The sequence below is a fragment of the Eurosta solidaginis genome, chromosome 3, assembly GCF_040869045.1.
Source record: "Eurosta solidaginis isolate ZX-2024a chromosome 3, ASM4086904v1, whole genome shotgun sequence".
Classification (NCBI taxonomy): Eukaryota; Metazoa; Arthropoda; class Insecta; order Diptera; family Tephritidae; genus Eurosta; species Eurosta solidaginis.
Window position 1 is genome coordinate 181922746 of NC_090321.1, and position 12347 is coordinate 181935092.

At 40.2% G+C, this 12347-nt stretch overlaps 1 long non-coding RNA gene across 3 annotated transcripts; it reads right to left on the reverse strand.

The window, feature by feature from the left end:
- Window positions 1-69: 69 nt before the first annotated feature.
- Window positions 70-9057, reverse strand: LOC137244729 (uncharacterized). 3 transcript variants are annotated; one of them, XR_010951184.1, is made up of 7 exons: window positions 8444-9057; window positions 3195-7066; window positions 1470-2471; window positions 1179-1405; window positions 887-1118; window positions 480-830; window positions 70-426 (listed from the first exon to the last, which is right to left on the reverse strand). It is a non-coding gene; the product is annotated as an uncharacterized lncRNA (long non-coding RNA). The 3 variants fall into 3 exon arrangements; XR_010951183.1 differs by having other exon boundaries at window positions 1470-3365; window positions 3450-7066; window positions 8444-9049; XR_010951182.1 differs by having other exon boundaries at window positions 1470-7066; window positions 8444-9049.
- Window positions 9058-12347: the final 3290 nt, after the last annotated feature.

A 12347-nucleotide genomic window follows, 5' to 3' on the forward strand; every position in this document is an offset into this window, starting at 1 on the left:
TTTAATGTTTCTTTGTATATACATACATTGTCTGAAAGTGAAATTTATAGACTGAATAAAAGCCTTCAATTCCAATTCTATATTTAATTTTGCGATTTTATATTTTTTGTATGACTTTGGTCCATTAAAGGAAAGTCCATTAAAGGAAAGTACAGCGTCCAAAACCATTTTAGAAAATAAATATTTTTGTTGATGAATAAGTTTGGAGGACATTGCTATGGCAGCGCCTTTTTCCAATAAAGCACGTTGTTATTTCTTTGATTGGCGCCTCTACATGTACAGCCATGTCATATTTTGGCGTAATTCTAATGCTTTACGTATAGCTTTAATGATGATATGTTCATGCACGCCTTCCTCAACATATGGCTTAACTTGTTTTAAGATTTCACCTGCTTAAAGTACTACTGAAGTGGTGCCATCGCTGACCTGATAAGAGAAACATTTTTATTCTACACATTCTAATATAACAAAAAACTTACCTCAGCATCTAGAGATTTGGCGATGTCGACTAGAGTTTTACGGCTGGATGCACAATATGCAATAGTTTCATACTGCTTGCACCATCATTTGAAATTGTGGCCTTACCACTGGAATCAACAATATGCTTGTCCATACTGCGTGGACCCAATGTAGTGCGTATAGCGTCCAGAATTGATTGTGAGGCTTATGAGTTGAGGTGTTGGATATGAGTTGAGGTTTACCTTGAGAGCTATCGGTACCCAAACATTTTTTACACAAAAACTCATACGTACCCAATACAAGTTCAGGACATTCATATTTATCGACACGCTGTCCGGTGTGGCCCAAATGTTGGAAATATTCAGTTGGCACTGTTGAGCAAAAATATGGATCAATGAACACAAGCAAAATTTACAGATTTTTTTACCATCTGTTGTTACTTTACACACAAGACTTTGGAAACGACGACCAGCATCTACAAATCGTATATATGAGCCTTGCAAAGATTACATCTAATTGCACCCAATTCACCAAAATTTATAATGGGTGGTTCATATTCACCCTCAACCGTGCGTTCCATTGGTGAGACGGTAAGTGTAATGGACAAAGCTGTTGTTTTTAATAAATCAGCTGTTGCAGGTATGCAATACAAAGACGACCTGCAAAGAAGAAAGATCAATGTAATTGCCAAACAAAACATTAATTTCGATTATCGATACCTAACGTAACGTGGCGAGGAGTTACCCTAATTTTCTACCACATATTTTGTGGTCACCAATGGTGGTAATAAACACTGTTCATTAGTAATAAAAGCACCACCAGCGCTATTTTGATTTTCAATGATAACGCTTATCGGATTTGGCATCTGATAGGGATCTAAACGGCGTTGGGCTTGATCATGCTGTTGCGGCTGTTGATATTTACAAGTAACAGTTGCAGGTGGTTGCTAAAGAAAATAACACAAAAATAATCATCAGCAAATTTGTAAATTATTAGTTGTATTAGCATACATTATAACCAGAACGTCCGGACGTGTTCGGGTATTGGGGGTTGACCCGGCTTGGGTGGTTGACTGAGCATTGGCGTCTGTCCAGGTTGTGTTGGTGGCATCATTTGACCCATGTAACCACGTGGTGCACCTGGTTGTTGTAGAGGATAACCTGGATTTTGAGGTTGTGGTGGATAGCCCGGATTTTGTGGCATTGGCAGATAGCCATCCTGGGGAGGTTGTTGCTGCTGTTATCGTGGCATTGCATAACCCGGTTGCTGTTGTGGTATATACCTTGGCATAACTGGATGTGGTGTCATTGCCCCACCTGGTCCAGTAGATGCGGGCGGCATACTTGGAGGACCTTGTTGCTCATGGCCACCAAATGACTGGCGCATAGGGTGTTGAGGTGGCATTTGACCGGATTTTGACTGCATTAGACCAGGCTGTCGTGGCATTGGACCCAGTTGCGGTGGCATTTGCTGTTCATCTGTTTGCTGGTATGGAGATTTAACACTGCCGGCAATGGATGTTGGTGGTGTAGCTGACCAATTTGAGGACCACTCTAGAAAAATAACAACATTTATTAGACAGAAAATTATCAAAAATATATGTTTGCGAATACTTTCCCTAATAAGGAAGTGACATTCTTTATGCATAAGCACTAACATATGTCGCAAAGTAAAAACCCGTAGCACAAATTTTCTCCTTGTAATTGCTAAATATATGGCTTGTTGCCATGTGCTTTTTCAAATTTTGCAATTCATCATGAATTATATTTTTACGTATGTATGTATCATAAATTTTTTTTTTTCTATTTTCCAATCTCCAATATCACTTTATGATTGTATGATTCGAATCCAGTAATTTGTATAATCCGGTGAGTTTTAATATAATATGTACAGATGCTCTAGTCCATTCAATCGTGGTAATTATTTTTCGTTTATTTCATTTTTGTAAAAGTATTTTCGTCTTTTCAGGTGTTATATTTTATATTTATTTTTTAAAAAATCACGTCAGTTTTCTACATTTTAAACATATGGAGCCCATGTGAAGAAGCTCAGGACGCATCATACAAATTTACAACTTTTGCCGAAGATTTATGGTTGTATGATTCGAATCCAGTAATTTGTATAATCCGGTGAGTTTTAATATAATATGTACAGATGCTCTAGTCCATTCAATTGTGGTAATTATTTTTCGTTTATTTCATTTTTGTAAAAGTATTTTCGCCTTTTCAGGTGTTATATTTTATATTTATTCTGGTTATGTGTACATGACATGCAAATATGTGACCTCTCAACTAGTCCACCATTTGGTAATTTCAGTCTTTATTTTTAAATTGTTTTGTTTTAATAAGAAAATTTTTGTCGTAAAATGTTTTATATTATAACACGTTTATGTGGATTGATTATATGTACAGTAATACATTTATGTTAGGTTTTTTTTTCTCGTTTTCGTTACAGTTATATGTTCCGCTTGTCCTCGGTGACATTATATATTTCCAAATCGGTATGTATGTACATAGCAAGATAGATTTATGTATATATAAATTTGCATTGTTTTAAATTTATTATTTTAACATAATAATACTGATAAAATTTATTATATTGGATAATTGCCCGCTAGCAATTGTCCGTGTTTGACACTGACACTGAAAAGCGTATAAAACGAAGGTTTTATACATATACGTTTGCACTTCACATGTGGTTTATTTATTCCTTTGAATTTTTAGGCACGATAGTACCTGGATATTTTTAAAAAATTTCGCAAAATGATGTTTAGATATATTTTGATTTAATGGTTTACTCCAAGTACGATAATATTTAATTTGATCTTTGCCACTTCGATTTCCGCACCATCCTCCATTTTGTTCTCAACCACATGCATCACGTCCTATTTTTTGCACACGGTTGAGCTGTGGGGAAAAACGAACATAGTGTACCTATACAAGTATGTTCACTAAGCGATAAACGTCAAAACTACAAACAGCCTCGCTCACCTGATGGAAATCTCAGGTCTAGAGTCGCATTTTTGGTCTCAACGACAACATTTTTGATTACCAATCGTATCGACTTTTTCAATTTTTCAATCATTCGGCGCACTCGGTAATGGTATCCATTTTGAATTCGCTGTCATTCCGAATCCAGCGAGTGCCTGTCAGAATGCTTGACAGATAAGTCAACACACTTGTACTTGTACACTATGAAAACGAACTTAACGCGACAACGTTACAAACCGAAGTGTGACATTCTTTATATTTCTTTTGTTTACGTGCTCTTCTTCTTGCTTGTTTCACTATTCACCGTAGATTTTTAAACGTCAAAATTACTTCCATACTACTATTTTTTACGCAAGAAAAAAGGCAAAATTTTTCTTGAGCAATTACTTGTGATCTGCGTACCAAGCTTTACAATAAAAATTTTACGCAGTTTTCGTTAGCTGCTACTACACTTTTCTTCGACCTAAGAAGTACAACAGTGCCAAATAGATTCCACAACAAAAACGAACGAGACAAGCATTTTATCAGGTGAGCGTGGCTGTGTATGTGCGTTCTGCTACATATCCTACTTGTAGACCTGTACTATGGTAGCAACTTCCACAATCACAATTGCATACCTTTAGGAGCATTTCAGATAAGATATCTGCATGCGCTTGTGCGTTGCTCTCAGCTGCTTGTAGCTACATATGTGTAGACATAATGATTGATTCGTTTATGTAGATACATAATGATTGATCTATGGATGTGCATGCAAGGCGCTGCTTAGCAACGGCTTAGAGATGTCAGCACCCCTTAGTTTTGCTAATATTCGTAACACTGCCCTCCACCTAATTATGATCGTCCCGATCAGACAAATCTCTCGATCTAAACGCTGCTAGCCTCTCCAAATGAACCACTTTCATTTTGGTTCGTGGTTTGCCAATGGTTTGTATGCGGTACACTACATCGTTGATCCGTTTTATAACTTTGTATGGGCCTTCCCAATTACACTGCAATTTCGGGGACAAACCTTTTTTTCGTTGTGGGTTGTATAACAGCGCCAAATCTCTTTCCTGAAAACCTTCCGAATTAATCGCTTTATCGTATCGGGCTTTCATCTTGTCAATCATAATCTTTGCTCGTTGCCTCACACGATCGTGTATCTGTCTCAGCTCTTCTTCCAAGACACCAGTGGATTTCTTGACATTTCTCTCCGCCTCGGGATCTATCCCAAACTTCAAATCAGCTGGCAGTCGAAGGTCATTGCCAAAAATTACTTTTGCAGAGGTTTGGCTCGTTGTCTCCACTGCTGATCGGTAAGCCATCAAGAATAATGGTATGCGCGTATCCCACTCCTTATGGTACTTGTCTACTACTTTCCTTAAATGCTCCTCCAAGGTTCTATTGAAACGTTCCACCATACCATCGGATTGAGGATGCAATGCAGTTGTCCGTGTTTTTCGAATGCCCAATGATTTACACATTTCCTGGAACACAGCTGATTTGAAATTCCTGCCTTGGTCAGAATGTAACTCCATTGGTACACCATACCTTGCAACCCAATTGTTTATAAACACTTCTGCTACTGTTTAAGCTTCTTGATTTGGGATTGGGTATACCTCTGGCCATTTACTGAAATAATCCATAACTACCAGTACATATTTGTTTCCGCCATTGCTAGTAGGAAATGGACCGGCGACATCCATAGCGATCCTTTCAAATGGCGCACCTGAGTTATATTGCTTCATCTGGCCATGACTTCGGGTTTTGGCCCTTTCGCTCTGCTGCAAACCTCGCAGTTCGCAATCCACTCAGTGAACGACTGACGGCAACCAACCCAATAGAATTTGTGTTTAACCTTCTCGAGCGTCTTCGTGATTCCAAGATGACCTCCGCTTGGACCATTATGCAGCTCGCTCAGCACGTCAGGAATCCTCTTTCTGGGAACAATTATCAGTTTCTTCTTGCATTTACCATCCTCACTCTACCATACTCGATGAAGGCAACCGGATATCAATTCTAAACTGTTCCACTGTGCCCAATATGACTTCGCAATGGGACTCTCTGCTGACATCTCTTCTCTGTTTAGCATTTCGTTTCGTTCGAGCCCTTGCATAACACGTGACAGATATGTATCTTCTAGCTGACACTTTCTTAACTGTTCCTTGTCCCATTCATCTGTACATGTTATAGTCATTAGCCGGACATCTATAATGTCTTCTTTAGCCTCGGCCTTTGAACAGTGCTTGTATTCCAAACTACATGGTCTTCGTGACATTGCAACCGCATTTCCATGGGTACTACCTTTTCGATGCTCAATGGAAAAGTCATAGCTTTGCAGTCGCTCGATCCACCGTGCCAATTGTCCTTCCGGATTACGGAACTGCAGAAGCCATTTTAAGGCTGCGTGATCTGTCCTGACACGGAATCGCTGGCCGTAGAGTTATTTGTGAAAATGTTTAATGCACTCTACCAATGCCAACAGCTCTCTCCGCATAACGCAGTAGTTCCTCTCCAATCGAACGGCTGTAATATGCAACTACCTTCTCCTGTCCATCGACCAGTTGTGATAAAACGCCCCCTATAGCATATCCACTCGCATCTGTATCTTCCAGAGGAGTTTCCATCTTGGATGTCACTGTCGACGTTTGTGCAGATATTGCAGCTAATATCACGTTCAAGTCTGTGCTCGTAACTGTCTGAGATGTTTCGTTTTTCTCTTAAATTTTTGTTGTTGTCTCGTCGACATCGAGATGAAAGACATACTCTTCCACGTTAATTCCTTCTGCTTCCATTGCCTCTCGCAGTCGTGCCTGAAGTTCGAGTTTAATGCCGGTTGTATTCAATCCACGGCTCTCCAACTCCTCCTTCAGTTGCTGGATCTTCAATTCACTGAACTTTGCCATGTCCTTGTTGTCCTCTTCTGACACCAATTGTATCGAATTTACAGCAATTCCCCTTATTTGCAATATTCTGCTAACGTTCGTATCGCTAAACTGTTGAATAAATAACTCCAATATTGAATAATGGAAAAATGGACTTTATTGAAGTACTTCACAATAATACTTATACTTTTCAACTAATAGCTTGCTTAATAACTAAACTGATTGATAGCTCAAATGAAACTCTACTATCAAAATAATACTGCTATTGCTCGCTAGATAGCGTCTGAATCGAAACTGCTTATAGCGCCTCTACCGCTGGTGCTTTTATACTCTGTGATTTCCTCGTGGCATCTTCTAGGCGCTTCCAGAATTTACTTAGTTATAAATTTCTCAGCTACAACTACAGATGTATAATTTTTATAGCTTCTCTCATACCCCATGCGCTTGCAAGTGTGAGCGACACTTTCACAATCACAATTGCATATCTTTAGGAGCATTTCAGATAAAATATCTGCATGTGCTTGTGCGTTGCTCTCAGCTGCGTGTACCTTCATATGTGTAGACATAATGATTGATTCGTTTATGTAGATACATAATGATTGATCTATAGATGTGCATGCAAGGCGCTGCTTAGCATCGGCTTAGAGATGGCAGCACCCCCTGATTCATGCATTCGGACAGCGTTATTACTAAACACGTTCTTTCCAACATCTCATAACATGTTTAGCTGTGGTGATCGGATATTCATACATTCTGGAAGCATAAAACACCAATGTAATTGAAAAATATGTGCTCCCAATTTTGTTTACATTATGTTAAGAGCACTGTAGGATTGGAAACCCGTCCTTTCAAACCTCCCTTAAAAGAGTGGTTCCCAGGAATGTCCATTTGTCATGATAGTAAATATGTTTATCGGGATAACTTGGCATTCTGACAGAATATTCATTAAAAATAAGTAATTAATTATAATAATGAATTGTATTTATTAGTTTAAGTTTTAGGCGTAAACAGCCGTAGTAATAAATATATTAGGTTAGAATTAATTGAATTTAAAATAATGGATTAAATCGCACTTCTCGCACAAGGCATCTGTCGGATACAATTAAAGATACGATTAGCTTTTAATATCAATATTAACGGAGTACGCTCCTCATTGGATTTTCTATACATGGAAGAAATCATTCTACAGCTTCTGAGTTTTTTGCTTTTCACACGAAAATTGTTAAAAGCAGGGCTATTGAAACATTTTTATATTGAAGTACAAATCACAATACATATACCAAATTAAATGTAGACTGAAAGTTTTTAAGTTAAAAAAAAATAAAAATTTAAATGCTTAAAGAATTTGTATGATGGTCCCCTTAATGAATACATTTTGAACTCAAATTTTACGTACAGAGGGATTTTGCCAGGGTAATTTTCTATAAGCGCAATGCAGAAAGGTGTTCTGGGTAAAAATACTATGGATCCCACCGCCGTTTTGGGAGGGACCTGGGGTCGTTTTTCGTTAATATCTTTTGAACGATAAACATTTTTGTAGATTTTTTGTTGGTAAGAGGCTTTTTTGACCGGAAAAGTGATAAAGATAAACATTTTTATTTTCCGCCTTCAGATTATTAATTCTGATGTCAAACGACACACCTCTCCCGATATGGACGCGTATTAAGCATCGACCTACATATGTTCTAGACTTTTTTTATAAAATATGTTATTTTCTTAAACGACCGAATATACATTTAGATCAATAATTCTTAAATTTCTTATGCTTTTAATTTTTTCTGCAGTTAAAATATGTTCAAATTGTATATACATAAAATGAGTTTATTCATTTGATATTTGAAACTTTATTGTGACAGCAGTAAAATGTTTCATCATCATCATCATCATTTATTTAAGAGTTCGTTATTAGTACAGTAAGATAACATAACCTTTTATCGTACAACACAAAATTATTACAAGTCAAGTGAATCGTATTCATTTATAAATATACATACATATAATTAATTTAACAAATTTTAAACAGAATAAATAGCTTAAGTATAAAAAGCATAGGAAAAGGAAGGTAAGAAGTCAGTAGAGCATTATGCTGATAGTTGGTGTTTAAGGGGGTGTGGATAATGCACAATTTACCTGCTTTTTCTGCAGTGGGATGTAGCTGATGGATATGGCTGCGGCGGTGCTGTCGTGATATTATGATGGTTGTGCTAGTGGCGGAGCTTTGTTGATGGTAGCGAATGGATGGAAATCTAACGCTCCGTGGATTCGGCTTTCTACGACCTCGATGATAGCAGAGTGCGTTCCTAAATTTTAGGATAGGTACTTGCGGCACACACAAAAACAACGGAGAATATTTCTCGAACCGAAAAGGAAAAACACTTTATAACTTTATAAAGCAAACTAGGGGTTTAAACTTTAGCGAAAATTACTATTTCATTTAATATATTATATCTTTTAAAGAGACTACAAATTTTCGTGTCACACCGAGTAGAGTAAAAATTTCGAGCATTGTAAATTTTACCAAGTAGCGCAACTAACAGCTGATCGGTGAAAATTCGCACATTCACACGCACAGTTCTCGACTCAGTTTCAAAAAAAAACTTTAGATTATTTAATTCAAATTTTAAAGTGAGATAATCCTTACAAATTTATGTATACAGAATATATATGGCGTTTTTGTTGTTATTAAAACAATAGTTTTATTTATATTAAAGCTTTTATCATTTTTTTTTTTTAACTTTGAAAAATCTCCGAACACCATTCCTTCATTATATGCCATTCGACTGCCTAGTCCACTGCCTTCCACTCTATTCGCAACATAACCTCGACTTAAGCTGCCAAACTATATAGTAAACAATGATTTCGAGTAAGTAAAAATAAAAAGAAATGTCAAAACAATAATATAAATGTATGTATGTACGTACATAGTCACATCTGTCAACCCATTGTTGGGGTTGCCAGAGAGGTAAAATACGCTCGCGTGTTAGCGTAAAATACAAACATTTCAAATTCTTAAATTTAATAAATATGTACGTAATATATGATATTACGTGTTTGTACGTGCAAATAATTCAGAATGCGTACTTATACGTAAAAGGTACATATATCAATAAATTCAATATAAAATTCAGGTAAATTCAGGTTTAGGTTTCCTTAAGCCTAATTTCTATTAAATAGAAGGGTTGGCTGTTGGCGACTACGACAGTCGCTCAAACATCGTCCCCGCCCTAGGCGCGTTCAGCGGCTAGAGCCTCTTGCAGCTCTTGAAGAGTCCGTAGCGCATCTCGTACGAGGAGGTCAGACACCTTTCCCCTGAAAGTGGCAGTTTGCAGCCCTTGAGCGGTGCACCGAACGGTGCGTCGAGCGGCAGTAGATGCTGGCGGTTGTGCTTCGGTAGCTGGACGAGACCGAGAGACAGCTGGGCGAGAACGGGGTCGCACGGTGGGGGCAGAGGGTACCTGAGGTGGTACTACTTGGCGACCAGGCCGGGGTGCCTGGGTATGACGTGGGATGCTCGGGGTTGCATCCCGTCGATGTAGCAGAGAGTGATGTCGTAAGCCGCAAGTTCGGCAGCGATCATGTGAGCTGCATTCATCTGTGGCGTGCGATAGCGCTAAGCAATTTAGGCAGAATTTATGCGCCCTCGCGAGAATCCATCGTTGTGGCGGCTTCAGTTGCTTGAAGACTCTGCAATTGCAAAGAGCGTGGGTTTGCATACATACGCGGCATCGTCGGTAGTCGATTTGCAGCGGCGGGCTGCGCGCGACCACTGCTGACCGCAAGGAGTTTCGGGGTGCCCGTTGCTGCTCGCGATTCATGACAATCTGAAAGTATAGTTGTAAATGCCTTTTAGGTGAGAGAAATGTTAAGGCAGGGAGTTTCAGTTGGCATTATGTTGCGAAATACGACTATTAGTGACGGCGATGTGGTAAGAGTGGACAGAGGTGGTTTGAGAGTAGCTACGAATTCTCCGGGGTTGCCCGAGAGGGTGGGCTTCCAATCTGAGGGAGGAAACAGAGCTTGACAAGTGGTCGTGTGAGGGTGCCGGTTTGAGTACGAACGTCAACAACACGTATATGGCCGTCAGGACCTGGATGTATTTTTTCAATACGTCCAAGGCGCCATTCAGTCGGGGGAAGTGAGTCGTCGTGAATGCAGACACACTCACCGACCTTGGGTTCGGGTTGTGGATTTTTCCACTTCTGCCTTTTTTGGAGATCCTTTAGGTAGTCTTCCTTCCACCTTTTGCTGAACTGATGATGTAAACCTTTTACCCTGTCCCATCGGTTTATAAGAGATAAATCCGCGTGATCCACTTCAGGGATAGCGAGGAGGGGGCTACCTCGGAGAAAGTGGCCGGGGGTCAGCGCGGTAAACTCTGTGGGATCTTGGTATAAAGGTGAGATAGGACGAGAGTTTAATACGGCTTCAATTCTTACCAAGAGGGTGGTAAATTCTTCAAATGTGAACTTGTGGGCTCCTGCAGTCCTCTTGAAGTGCAGTTTGAAACTCTTCACTGCAGACTCCCGCAAGCCGCCCATGTGGGGAGCTCCGGGTGGAATGAATTTCCAATTAATGCCCTGGGGAGAGTATTTTGCGATTACTTCTTGAGAGGCAGTTTTCATGAAGTCAACGAACTCTTTTTCCGTCGCTCTTTTAGCTCCAATAAACGTTTTGCCGTTGTCACTCATCATTGTGGCAGGATATCCACGACGTCCGACGAAGCGAGCGAATGCTGCGAGAAAGGCATTTGTTGTTAGGTCCGAGCACAGCTCAAGGTGGACAGCTTTTGTCACGAAACAGACAAAAACGGCCACGTAGCCTTTCAGTAAGGTGTGAGACCTTAGCAAGGAGGCTTTTATTTGAAAAGGCCCCGCAAAGTCGACACCGGTAGTGGTGAAAGGCGGAGCATATGTGCATCGTTCCGGGGGCAAAGCCGCCATGATTTGCGATCGCATTTGCTGCTTGTGGAGGGTACAAGTTTTGCACTGATGTATGCATCTCTTTATGAGGGGTTTAAGTCGTGGAATATAGAGATCCTGTCTGAGGCATTGCTGTATGAGACGTATTTCGGCATGGAGAAGAAGTTCATGGAGGTACTGTATATAGAGGACAGCGAATCTTGATTTTTCTGGGATAATAACGGGATGTTTTTCATTGTAAGTCAACGTCGAATGAACTAGTCTACCATGAACCCTGAGGAGCCCGTTTTCATCGAGGTATGGGTTGAGGGTTAGTAGAGAGCTTCTTTGATTAATGGGTTTTGCATTTTCCAAGCATGCTCTTTCGCGAGGAAAATATCGGGTTTGTGTTAACGTCACAAGTTTATTTTTCGTTTTGCGGAGATCTTCATGAAACAGAGAGGGAGTGTAAGCGGGTTTAATGCCTCGAATTGGGTCCTTGAGATTATTAATGAACCTGAAGGCATATGCCATGACCCTGAGGGCGCGAGGAAATGAGGAAAATCGATCCAATACATCGGGGTCATCTTCAGCTGAGTATAGTGCTTCGACTCGGCGCATTTCAGGCGGGTTGATGCTGCGGGTAGATGGGTTTGGCCAAGCTTCGGGGGGCTGGGTCAGCCACGCAGGGCCATTCCACCACAGCGAAGAATTTGCCAAGTCCATGGGTTTGCATCCTCTAGTGCCCATGTCTGCTGGATTGTCGCGACTGCCTACATGCTTCCAGGAGGCGCTTCCGACGAGATCCATAATTTCAGCTGTTCGATTGGATACGAAAGTTTTCCAAGCGTGGGGAGGCTTTTCGAGCCATGCTAACACAATTTCCGAGTCAGACCACATGTAAAGATTTGTAAGAGAGAGCTCGAGATGGGATTGTACGACGGCGATTAGTCGGGCAAGGAGTAGAGCTGCACATAGTTCGTCTTGGAAGACTGGTAGTGCGAAGAGGGGCAACCTTGCCTTTAGCGACCAGAAGGTGGGACGAAGTGGTGGCACCGTGGGTTGTTCGCAGATATATAGTGGCGCAATATGCCTTTTCTGACGCATCGCAGAAACCATGCAGTTCAACCTGCTGG